Here is an 11,835-nt window from a genome sequence, read left to right as displayed (position 1 = left end):
CCTCATCCCATGTGGGGGTTCCCAGCGTCCCACAAGAATGTACCTGAGCTGATCTCTGCTTCCAAGCCATGCCAAAACATCCCTGTCCTCTGTTCTGGAGTGGGAGACTGCAGCTCCAGGAGAGGTCAATCAGTTTACCAGAGGCTGGTGGTGTGTTTGGGAGGGGAGGGGGAAGTCCTGCATGAGATTAAAGTGAGAGATGAAGAAATAGCAATATGTTTTTCCTCCACCCAGTTTGCATCCCATTTTGGAGGCTGTGAGCACTGCCCTAACTTGAGCAAAGCCAAAAATCCCAGTCCTGGAACTTTAAATGGGCTCATCTATCAACTGGCGTCACAGGAAATTTCAATGAAAATAAATTGTGGCTATAAAGCAATAGATGTAATTGGCCATCTGATGTCTGAGATGGAACTGGAGCTCCTTACATCATTCAGAGCCCTTGGAGATGTCCTAATTTTGCATTTCCTGAGGTATTTGTGCATGGATAGAACTCAAATTGTAAAGTGGCTTTACACTGCTGTATTCGTACTCCTGCATAATATCCTATAATTTCAAAAATGATGTTAACTTTAATGATTTAACAAGAAATATAATTATGGTTTCTACAGCAACCATGACTTTAAATATCCTGAATTATGTACATGTATAATCTCAGATATAATGAAAGACTAATGCAGCTCATTGCATGTAAATTATATTCAAAGTTAAAACTTTCAGGAGGGAACTGCTTTTGAATGATCAGTATGGAAAAATGTGCATGAGAAACTCCTTAGCATCAGAATTTATGTTGGTTCATGCTCAGATTGTTAAAAGTAAAATAAAGTGTCCTTTGGACTTTCCAAACCAATTTCTTTCTTGACTGAAAACAAACAGGTGAGTATAGTCAGTGTTGTTTACACTGTGTAGAATTTTATGAACACACTTTCTGATGCAGAATTACTGTGTTGATCCCAGAAAATGTTGACACCACTTGTGATTTGGGAAAGTAACGCTACCAGCAAATTTCTGATGGCTCTTTGCTTGGTTCCTCCAAGGCCTTGCTCTATGTCTGAGGGTGTCATGTTCTGATCAGCAAAAAAACCACCCCAGAGACGTTTGCCTTTGAGGATGAGTACATTTGTGTGTGGCCAGTTTTAGCTCTCACAGAAGTTTGCTGTGCTCTACTGTAAGCCAGGGGAAGGAAGGAGCTTGGAAAAGGCACCAGCACTGCTGTGACAGGAAGGCAGTTCAGAGTGAGGGGTCAAAGCTTGGGCAGTTGGGAAAGTTGTCAAAGGGTTGGGAACCCCAAAGGGGTGGAAGTACAGGGCCTCACTCCCCACCAAAACCAGAGAGGCAATCCTCCTTCCAGACAGCAGAAATGGGAATTTTCAATATTTCTTTTTCTTTAAGACACTTCAAATCCATATTATAGAGTGGGCCTGGAAGGATTATTTTCTTCTCTTGCAGTCATGTCTCTGATGTCTTAGGTACAGAAGATGAGGCCAAATAATTTTTTCACTAAATTTGGAGGGAATTTTTTTCCTGGAGTGGATTTGTTCTTTTGGATTTTTGTCAGTGTCTGAGAGCAGCATGTGATGTCTCCAAATGAGTTCTGTGCTTTGTACCCCAGTAGATCTGTGGAAATAGGGAGGAGGTTCAAATACAGCACCAAATACTTAAACTTTTAATAAGGACTTGAATTATAAGTCCTTATAAATCACTCTTCTGATAATAATGTAAATTATTAATGAATAGAAAATAAGTATGGCTATTTTATTTAGGGTACATGTCCTTGTGGTTTTAACCTAAGAAGTTAAGAATGTGACTTAATTTCTGAGTTTATATTTCTAGCTTCTAGCTTTAGGCAAGCAGTTCAGTAAAAAATAATGCTGGAGAGACATTGAAGTTTCAAACAAAAACAAAATAAAAGCCCACCAGGAATTACAACAAAAGCCATGCTAACAAGGTGCTGGCAGAGATAATGATTTTTGTCTAGCAGGAATATCTAAAATATTCAGTATCCAATCTCCTGCCCCTGTTCTTCTCTGACTAAACTGTGATAAGTTTTAATGCTACTGAAAGACACATACATTCATTTACCTTGAAAAAGCTTTTTCCTCTTTTGTTCTAATGTGACCAAAGCTGTCAAGTTGCCATAAACAAGGTTGGGTCTTGTGTCAAATTATCTACTGCAGTTTGCAGAGACAGTGAATAAGCTAATTTATTTTTTTCTTTACAGGATGCTTTTGTTAAAAGAAAAGCATGTTTAATACTTTCACTGTTGATTTCTCTCCTTAGGATTATATAACCACCAGATGTCTCTAAAACCATATTCTCTCATCAACATTTTATAGTCTTTGAAGATGTTGAAAATCTGTGATTTATAGGATTATTGCATCCATCTACCCAGGGATCAAAAGCTCTATTACAATTACCCCAAGTGCAAAGTCAGAAAATTTATTTAGCTGAGGAGATAAGTTTGAGAATTTTCAAAAGTCCTCATTTAATCTGTATACAGTAAAAATCTAATATACTAACCTCCTTTTGAGATATAAAATTAAAATCCCTGTAGGATACAATACTTTTATCAAAAATGTGAATAAGGGAAGATTTATTAAGCAGGATAGTAATCTCATGAATCTGAATATACCATATGGTATTTTATTTCCTTTTGCTTATTTGAAGTTCACTCACTTTCATACAAATAGATTTTTTTAAAGTTCATGTAAAGAAGTCCCCAATGCAACAGAAGTTTTGATGAACTAGAGAAAAATATCAACCTCGTGTTCTGAAGGATTGCTATTACAAATATGCAATCCTTGATCTTCCTCTATTAAATCTTGAGGCTGGTAATTTGGTTAGATGAGATGACAGCCAATATATGATCTTGTAAATATTCAGAGCAGGAACACATAAACTGAGGATACTGCTTGGTACAAATTGGGACCAGCTGATAGGAAAAGGCACATCCACTTGGGAAAGGTAAACTTGAGCCTTGCAAATCCTGGCCTGCATCAAAAAAAGATGTCACCAGCAGGTTGAGGGAAGTGGTTCTCCATCTCTGCTCTGGGGTCCTGGCACAGGAAGGATGTGGAGTGTTGGAGCAAGTCCAGAGGAGGCCACAGAGATGCTGCAAGGGCTGGAGCCCCTCTGCTCTGGAGCCAGGCTGGGAGAGCTGGGGGTGCTCCCCTGGAGAGGAGAAGCTCCAGGAAGATCTCAGAGCCCCTTGCAGGGCTTAAAGGGACTCCAGGTGTGCTGGAGAGGGACTGGGGACAAAGGATGGAGGGACAGGACAAGGGATAATGGCTTCCCACTGCCAGAGGGCAGAGTTAGAATATTGGGGAGGACACATACAGAAATTGTATTATTCCTTATCTTTGCCTGCTTGGAGGCATAACCAGTGTAACTGGCTATGTTATGAAATGATCACTATCTCAAAGTGGGCACAGGAGCCTTTTGCCTGATTAGGCTATTTATTGTCTTGTTCTGTAGTGAACACAATAGATGAATTAGCACAGTGACCTGTGTTTGTGTGGTCCCTGCATCGTATCAGGCAGAACAAGATTAAGAGTTGCATGTGCAAATTTTGCAGCAGTTGAAATGATTTATCATATTATTATACATCTTTTGTTGGAATCATTAATGAGTTAATGTAGTGTGTGACTCTCAGGCAAGGGGTGTAAAGAATGTGTATGCTGATCAATAATTTGTGTGAGCTTGAAAAACATGTTATTGAAATCAGTCATAATTAGCTGTAGATAAAATCCTAATAAATCACTAGTAGCAGAGTAGTTCTCTTTAAACTGAAAAAAAAAAATAAAAATGGAAAGACTGAAGGAGGGTCAGACCAGTGAGCTATGAAATTATTCAGGAAACGAAATGATGACAAGAAGAACTGATACTCATACAAAGATAACCTGTATGGGAACATTTTAGTGAAGAAAATCCCCATTTTCCTGAGGAATGAGGAGAAATTGAGAAAATTGATCATATAGATGATTGTTTATTCCCAGGGAGCACCAGCCTCCCTATATAACTGAGCTTGTGTGATACCACCCTCTGAAATGTGTTCTGCAATTTCAACCTTCTGCATTCTGAATGGTTTTAATGGGTATAGTTAATTTCAAGCAAAATACTTAATGTTTCAGATAACGTGAAATGCCATGATCATGTTGGCCTCAAGATGGGTTTTAAAGCAGAGCCCTTAATTATTTTAGACGTAAATTCGTTTTCTGTCCTGTGTGGAGGATTGCTGTTCAATTACTGTGTATTGTTTGAGAAAGAGGGGAAAAGGTCTATAATCATAACTCACTGTCTATGTGGAAAGGAACAGAATGGAAGTTCAACCCTGGCATTGCAGTTATTGATGTCAGTAACATAACTAGCTTTTTACATGGAAGCCAACAAGCTGCAAATAAACTGGAATGTAAAATCCTTGCAACCATTCACAGAAATCCAGAAATCCCCTGCTTGGGGATACCTCAAAGTCATAATAGTCAAACCCTGTCATTGTTATGACAATTGAACTAGGTAACATTTAACTCCTTGGTCTGCTGCACAAGGAGCAGCAAATATGTTTGAAGATACTGGTTTGGGTCAGGCAGGAAAAACTGCCCTCTCCAAGGAATTGTGTTAATACTGTATGAAGTGCTTTTTGAATTTGTTTGGCGCACAGGGTCAAGGTTTGGTTACCTCACCAAAATACAAAAAAAATCTAAGCTGGTAAAAAAGAATTATGAAGTGAATAGCCAGGATAACAGATGGAATTTATATCCATGGAAAGACTGATTTTTAATTTTTTTTTTTTTTTTTAATGGAGCACAATAAGTGAAATTATTGAAGAATTTAAACTAGTTAAGGACATTTATAACACCAAATATTAAGGTATACTTGAGGGTATTAAGAGAAAATGCATTAGAGCACACAGGGCAGAGAATAGGGAACATCTGTCTGGCAGGCATGAAGGGTCCTTTATGGCCATCACAGAGCTTTTGGGAGAGAGACTTGTCTGTATTCACCTGGTTGGATTCCTTCCACATCTCTTTTATTCTTAGATATGAGGATTTCTCTGTGCAGATGAATTTATCTTTGCAAACATGTGAACTTTTTCAAGCCAAAAGGAATGACAAAGTTACAGCTCAGCTGCCCTTGTGGGGGCAGGAGGACACTTGGGCACCATGGACCAGCTGCATAGCCGTGCTCTTCCCAGCACACAGGTGTTTCTGCAGCTTCCTTATCCAGCAGGGCTGTGCATGGCACCAGCAAAATAGACCTGGCTGTGTCTGGGAGCCTCATCTCCCAGAGAAGCAATGTCTTTGACCTATTTGGAGTTTTCTAGTGGAGTATCTTACTTGTCAGTAAGCCCAGGCAGACAAGTTTTAACTATTTTTTAAATCTTCTGTCCTCAAACGCTACATGAATAGTGTGACAAGCCTGTTTTGGGAGCTGTAACTCCCTTGTGCTGCCAGTTTAATTTACAGTATCTTTATCCATCACCTCAAGGGCAAGGTCTCCTCCTCCAGCTGTGTGATAAAATGAATGTTGCCAATTCACGTTTGGGTTGGTACTGGAACAAGGATCTAATTGCAGATATTTGATTGAGATCAGCTTTGCAGCATCTCACACTTCAGGGAAAGCTGTGCACCACCGAGGAGGGTAGAAATGAGGCCTGTGCTTAGTGACTGTGTAGGTGTGAAAATTCTGTGACCATGCAAGATCATTTTGCTAAGCTAGTTTCCAATGTGAATATCTTATAATAAGAATCTCTCCACAAATATCATTCAAATTGTTTTCCCATCAGCATGCAAAAGGCACTTAATGACATTGCTGTGACATTTTCATGCACTTCCCAAACTATTTCTTATTATATTCTTGCAGTCTGATGAAAACACTGTGGGCTCTCTGCAGGCTGGCACTGTGCTAATATTGTTGTTGTACTCACACCCATGGACAATGTAATGATGTTGTAATGTTTTATTGTTACATGTAGGAAAAATGCAAGAAGGGAACTAAAAGAAGGGTTTTTCCTGCTTTATGAAATATAGTCAAAAGATTTTAGCCTGTCACAGATGAAAAGATTTGAACATGATGTCAGATACCCTTTGTTTCCATGAAAAGGGCTTGACCATGAAAACATGCCTCTTTTTAACAGACTGCATTTAAGATATCTTTAGAGCTGTTTTACTTAGGCCGCTTGAGCCAGAGACAGGCAATAAGAAAATATTTATTTTCTTCTTCAGTAGTTCCTACTTGCCTAAACGTAACATGAAGCATTAGAAAAAGCATCTTTCTATTTTGGTTGGATTTCAAGACATGCAGTTTTCAATTTAATAACATTTTTATTACACCGATAATTGGAATGAAATATACTTTTGTTCACATGAGCTGCAGCTCTTGTATAGCCCAGTGCTTTGGTGAAACTTGCTTTAAAATCATTCCCTGGAGAGTTGTTTTGCAAGGCTTGTAGCAGACAGAGCTGTTGCGGTTTAACTGCATTGTGGAGTTCTTCCTCTCACTTCATCAGGCTTTGGATAACAATGCCCTGTGTTGCCAAACTGTTTCTTCCTTATCTGCTGCTTCTATGAAAACATTTTTAGCAGTGCATCATTGGAATATATCAGGCTAACATAAGAGATTAGAAGTCCAAATAGAGAAATGTATCAACATTTTCCCTGGAAGGAGGGTGATACACAAGCCTCAGAGTAGATGGATAATTCACAGAGTAGAAAGTAGCATAATTCCAAAAATGCCAGAATATTTTTTTTGTTATGTTTATTCTCAAGTGAAACAGTTTCAAATTTACTGCTCTGGAGATCCAGATTTTTCTTGTTGTGATGTTTTTTCTTTTCTGTGTCATGATTCCTGTTCAGTGAATCAAATCTCTATGGCTTTTCAGAGCTAAATTTTTACAGCACTAGTAATAATATTGTTGCCATTATATTATCCTTTTACATAGGTTTAAAGGCTAGTTTATGACTGAAAGGGAATATCTGCAACAGTAAGGTCCTGATTCTAATTTGCATGTAAATTAAACATTTCAGATTATGACTGGGATTTCTGAATACACACAAAGTATGCTGTTTTGATTCCTGGAAAATAAAAATGCATAACATTAATAAGAAGAAAATTATTTATATACTGGCTCTTTTATCTTACCAATTTCTGTTCATTTGAGTATTTTTTGAAAGCTTCTGTGGCAATGGCTAATTATTCCTGCTGTAAAGTGGAACAGGATGTGACAAAACCTTACTTAATTCTATCCACATTATTAGAGAACTCTCAGGTTAAATTCTGGCTGAAGCTCAGCACTGTAGTCTGTTAGTATCTAGTGTTATGCTACTGTAGGTGGGTGGTGAGGGTATGAGAGCAAATGGAGGGGAGTGCATTTTGATATATGGATTTATTTTTATAATTTCTGATATATCAGATTGTATTTAACATCATCCTCTTATTCTTTGCTTGAGATGAACAATTCAGAAGATGAAGAAAGGATAGCTGAGAGAAGCTAAAAAATACTCAATCAACTAAATAAAGATAAGGGAATAAATGGAACAGGGAGAAAAAAAGAACAAGATTACTCCTATCTTGTATTATAAATGTGTTTATGGATCCTGTAAGATTCACTAAAACTACTGAAATTGGGGCTGGTTCTTTTGCAGAGAGTTGCTTATGTTTACTGCTGAGTTGTTGAGTTTGTTAGAGTTACTCAAACTGCTCAGTTATTGGAAATATTCAGGCTCACCAGCACGGCTGAAAGGGCATAAAGCACCAGAAAGAGTTGAGGAATATGGATTTATTTTATTTTTTAATGGGCATGTCTTCTTTCATGATGACAGACATTTTCACTGCTGGAGCTGCTCTTGCCGTGTACTAATGAAGACATGATGCAGGGAGTGAACCATAGGACCACTGGTGTCTGGAAGGCAAACATCAGCCTGGGTGATATGCAAATTATCAAATACCAGAAAGAATTTGGAAAAAAGAGGTTTTGGGGTGTGTATATGGGAAGAACTTCCCAAGGAGCATGTTTACAGCAGCAAGGGATCAAGCCCTTTGCTTTTGGGCTGTGCACTGGTCTTGGTGGTTGCTGTGGAAATTGTACATGCTTGGGATTGAGGCTGTATTGGTTTTCCTGATCGATCAGTGAACTCTGAGCTCCTTGTGTGGGAAAGAAAAACCCCACACTCTTCTTCTCTTAACCCTGCTACCCTGTAATAATTGGCCCCAGGGCAGGGAGGCAGGTCACAGGCATGGCCTCATCCTGAGCCTCAGCACGGCAGCCAAGCTTTGACTGCTTTGCTTATGGCTGTGGTTTTACTTGGCCAGAGAAGCAGGCTGGCTCTTCAGGAGCAAAGTTGCTGTGCATGTGCTGAGTGGCCAATTTGTGTAACAAATCAAAATAACCAAGTGCCTTTGGTGGAGGCCATGAAAAATCTAGATCCTAATCACTATCCTTTATTTTAAGCCTATTCTGGACACTAGTCTGGGAAAAGAGGCACACCCACCCAGGTTTGCCCACCTGCATGAAAAAAAAGGATTTGATATAAAAGAACAGAGAAGCAGCAGAGATGTGGTATGTGCTTTAAATCCAGATGACTTTCTGCTGCCCTCCCCACAGTTCCCTCTTTGTCTCCCAGGTTTATCAGCTAACTTCCCATTTGCCTTTCAAGTGTGTGTGCAGCCTGTGTGGAATGATCTAGCTGTGTCATGCAATAAACAGGCCAGCACAGTGCCAGTGCTGGCTTGCAGATGGGATTTTCAGATAAGTGATGAATATTTTGAGGAACATAGTTTCATTAGGAAGCTAGATGCACCTGGGCAATAGACTGGTGGTAATGCAGTGCTGGGATCGCACTGGGGTGATCAGGCACTTGTATAAGCTGGCCATGGGTGCAGGTGGCAGATGTGAGCCCTAACCATGCTGCTTCTGTGTCGACATGGGACTGCTCTCACCCCAGGTGAAACCCATCAACTTCTCCTGGGGTTTTTTTAGGCCTTAAATGACATGCAGTAAGTACACTATATGCTATGGGTGATGAGTCCTACAGGTATGGAAATTCTGACACTGACTTCCTCAGTGTGTTACTTTCTCTTCCATCCTTGTTTGAATTGTTTCTGCTGACAATGTTTACTATTCCTCAGCCTGACTGCATGTCCATTGTTGGGTTTTGTCTCAAGGAGGTGGTGTTTACCAACGTTGCTACTGTTATGAGAGTTAGTTGAAACAGCTGCAAACAAGTGCTCCCAGTACGAGTCTGACACAGTCTGGGGGCTGTTCATTTGGACTTCATCTCACTGAGTACAGTGTCCATTGAATGGCTGCCCTGGCCTAATGGCTTGGCCTCCTCTGATAGGTATTTGCTCCACTGCTTCACACAGAAAGGTGTTCAAATCCCGGACAGGGCTGCAGCAGGGAAGATAAAAAAACACAGGTACTTCTGCTCAGCTGGGCTGGAGGGTAAAAAAGCTCTTTGTATAGGAAGCCAATAAGGAAGCACCTTGTTCTTTCTTATTTAGGAGGTTTATTTATCCTCCTATGGAAATTCCTGGTTCCAAAATTTACTTGTTGTATGGAAGAGTCTTTGTTGAGGCTTTCATTGGCTATTGTAGGGATGCCTTCTGAAGGAATCCTAAGGATGCGTGACAAATCTGACATCATTATCAGCTTGCAGCCAAAGTATCAGGGCAACTGAGTGCATGGGTAGGGGAGGAGCAGAGGGGTCACAATTTCTGTGAGGGCTAATGGCAGTCTGGGGTGGGCTGGAGGGAGGTAGACATAATATAAAATCTAGTTAGGATGTAGAGCATTAACTGTAGTGCTAGTACTGGTATGGCTGGTGTATTTACATATGCTTAGATGACAGATCAAGCAGCTAATGGTGAAAGCAGACCGATATGAAATGGAATATATGTGTGTGTATATATATATATGACATGGTAGCTGACAGGAGAAGCCATGAGACAGTCTATGAGGAGCTGGTTAAGTCTACATAAAGTGGCATCAGAGCTGTGTTTGGGTTGGTGCAGCCACTGACTGTAGGAGTGACAGTGGGTAGGATGGTTGGGATGGACAGAGATGAGAGATCTCTGGAGCCAGGTCTTGGAACTTGTGGTTCATTGCAAAGGGCCTGGGTGCAGGGGACCTGCTTGGAGCTGCCAGCCACAGCTCACAGCAGGCCAACAGAGCAAGAGGGAGGAAATTCCTGTTACAATACAATAAATCTTCTTCTGTGCTGAATATTCTAATTTTCACTAACCAATCTAGTACAAGATACAAATCCTGTAGCATTTACCTATAGCCTTTAAGAATTTTACATTTTTAACATTACCATACTGTGTTATATTTTAAACCCTAAAAACTACTCTTTGGACCCCTTCTGCCAAGCTAGTAGGGTCTGTTATGACCCTTGGACCTATCTGCAAGCAGAAGGTATTGTTTAATTAAAAGGGGATTACCTTTGACTGGCCTACCATTGTTTTCCAGTTGTTCAGTAACCAAAGCTTGGTATCTCAAAGCTTACTTTCATTTCAGTCTTGCTTATAGTTTCCATATTCTCAAAATCTTTTTCCAGGCAATCATATTTATAAGGCTTTCCTGTTTCATCTTCCCCAACACTGAGCAACAGTAAAACCTCTTGCAATACACTGCATGGCTGGGTAAAGCAGTTTCTAGTTTTTTTGGGAACCCTCATGCCCTTTAAACCAGTGCCATTCAGTCACAAGTTAGTTAAAATAAATGGAGTACATGTCAGTGCTTTGCTCTCTTTTCCTTTTTTCTTCCTAGAACAATGCCAGCTGCCTAGCACATATGTTACAGTTGGGTTCATTTTAATCACCATGTGCAAAGTCATGAAGTTAATGAGCTCCAATTCACTTTGATTTAAAAAGATCAAAAGAAGAGAACATCCCACCCCCTATCACCTTTCAATTGATATTTACACTTTTAATTTGATAAGAGCAAAGAGAGTCCCCTTTTCTGGCAACCAATGTAATAGATTTCAGACCTAAAGATATTTCTATATCAAAGGTATATATATACTTATGAGTTCCCTCCTCTGAAGGAATTGTTTGAGGAACAGTTGTCAAACTTTGTTTTTGCTACCAGCAGGGTGTTTTTAGGCCCTGCTAGAGCACTGGGGAGATTACAATGCAAAGCCTTGCTATTGAAAAGAAGGTGATATTGAAGTTAGGAGTGCAATGAAATATCTGCAGAGATAGAAAACTGGTTGAAGGGATGCTATTACAATCCTTTCTGAAAGCTATCAGTACAGAAGGCTGTTTTCAGTATACAGCACTGGTCTTGGAGAACATCACATTGCTGACACTGCTATTAGTCACACCACACTCACTCAGAGGGTAATACTTCATTTTCCTACTGCACACTCAGAGACTTTTTGTATTTCTATTTTCATCACTCAGTATCAACAATCAAAGCGGTGCTGATCAAACTTCAGGATCTCATAGGAGTTTGGAAAATTAACAAATAAAACCTCCCAAGTGACAGGTAATGTGTGTGTTTATGTGATAGGAAAACCCCCAAACATTACAAGCAGAACTGTCTTTGCAGAGTCATGGGGATGTCTCTACCACAGTCCAGACTTTTTCCAAGGCTTCTTTTGCTGAACTCTGCAGTATCTCTGCCCCTTTTCTGAGGCTGGCCTGTTGTGCGTGGTAATGGCTACAGCAGCTATACAAACCTGTTGTAAATATGACCTGAAAGGAAAATGAGTACTTTTCAGGCATTTTGGGTGGTTTGTGGTCACATCTCCAGAATTTCTTATTCTCACTTACACATGTCTTGTCAAATCTTGGGAGAAGGAAGAACTAATTCACTGCCAGCCTGGCTTCCTGGAGATA

The 11,835-nt window shown here is 39.9% G+C and overlaps 1 long non-coding RNA gene across 2 annotated transcripts in view; it reads left to right on the top strand.

The window, feature by feature from the left end:
* The window catches only part of LOC144246565 (uncharacterized), a 538,094-nt gene that overhangs the window by 90,606 nt on the left and 435,653 nt on the right, over nt 1-11,835 (top strand). The window lies entirely within an intron of this gene.

This window comes from Lonchura striata, chromosome 6 (assembly GCF_050655825.1).
Source record: "Lonchura striata isolate lonStrDom1 chromosome 6, ASM5065582v1, whole genome shotgun sequence".
Taxonomy (NCBI): domain Eukaryota; kingdom Metazoa; phylum Chordata; class Aves; order Passeriformes; family Estrildidae; genus Lonchura; species Lonchura striata.
Note: the sequence above shows the minus strand (reverse complement) of the source record. Positions and strands in the feature narration are given on the sequence as shown.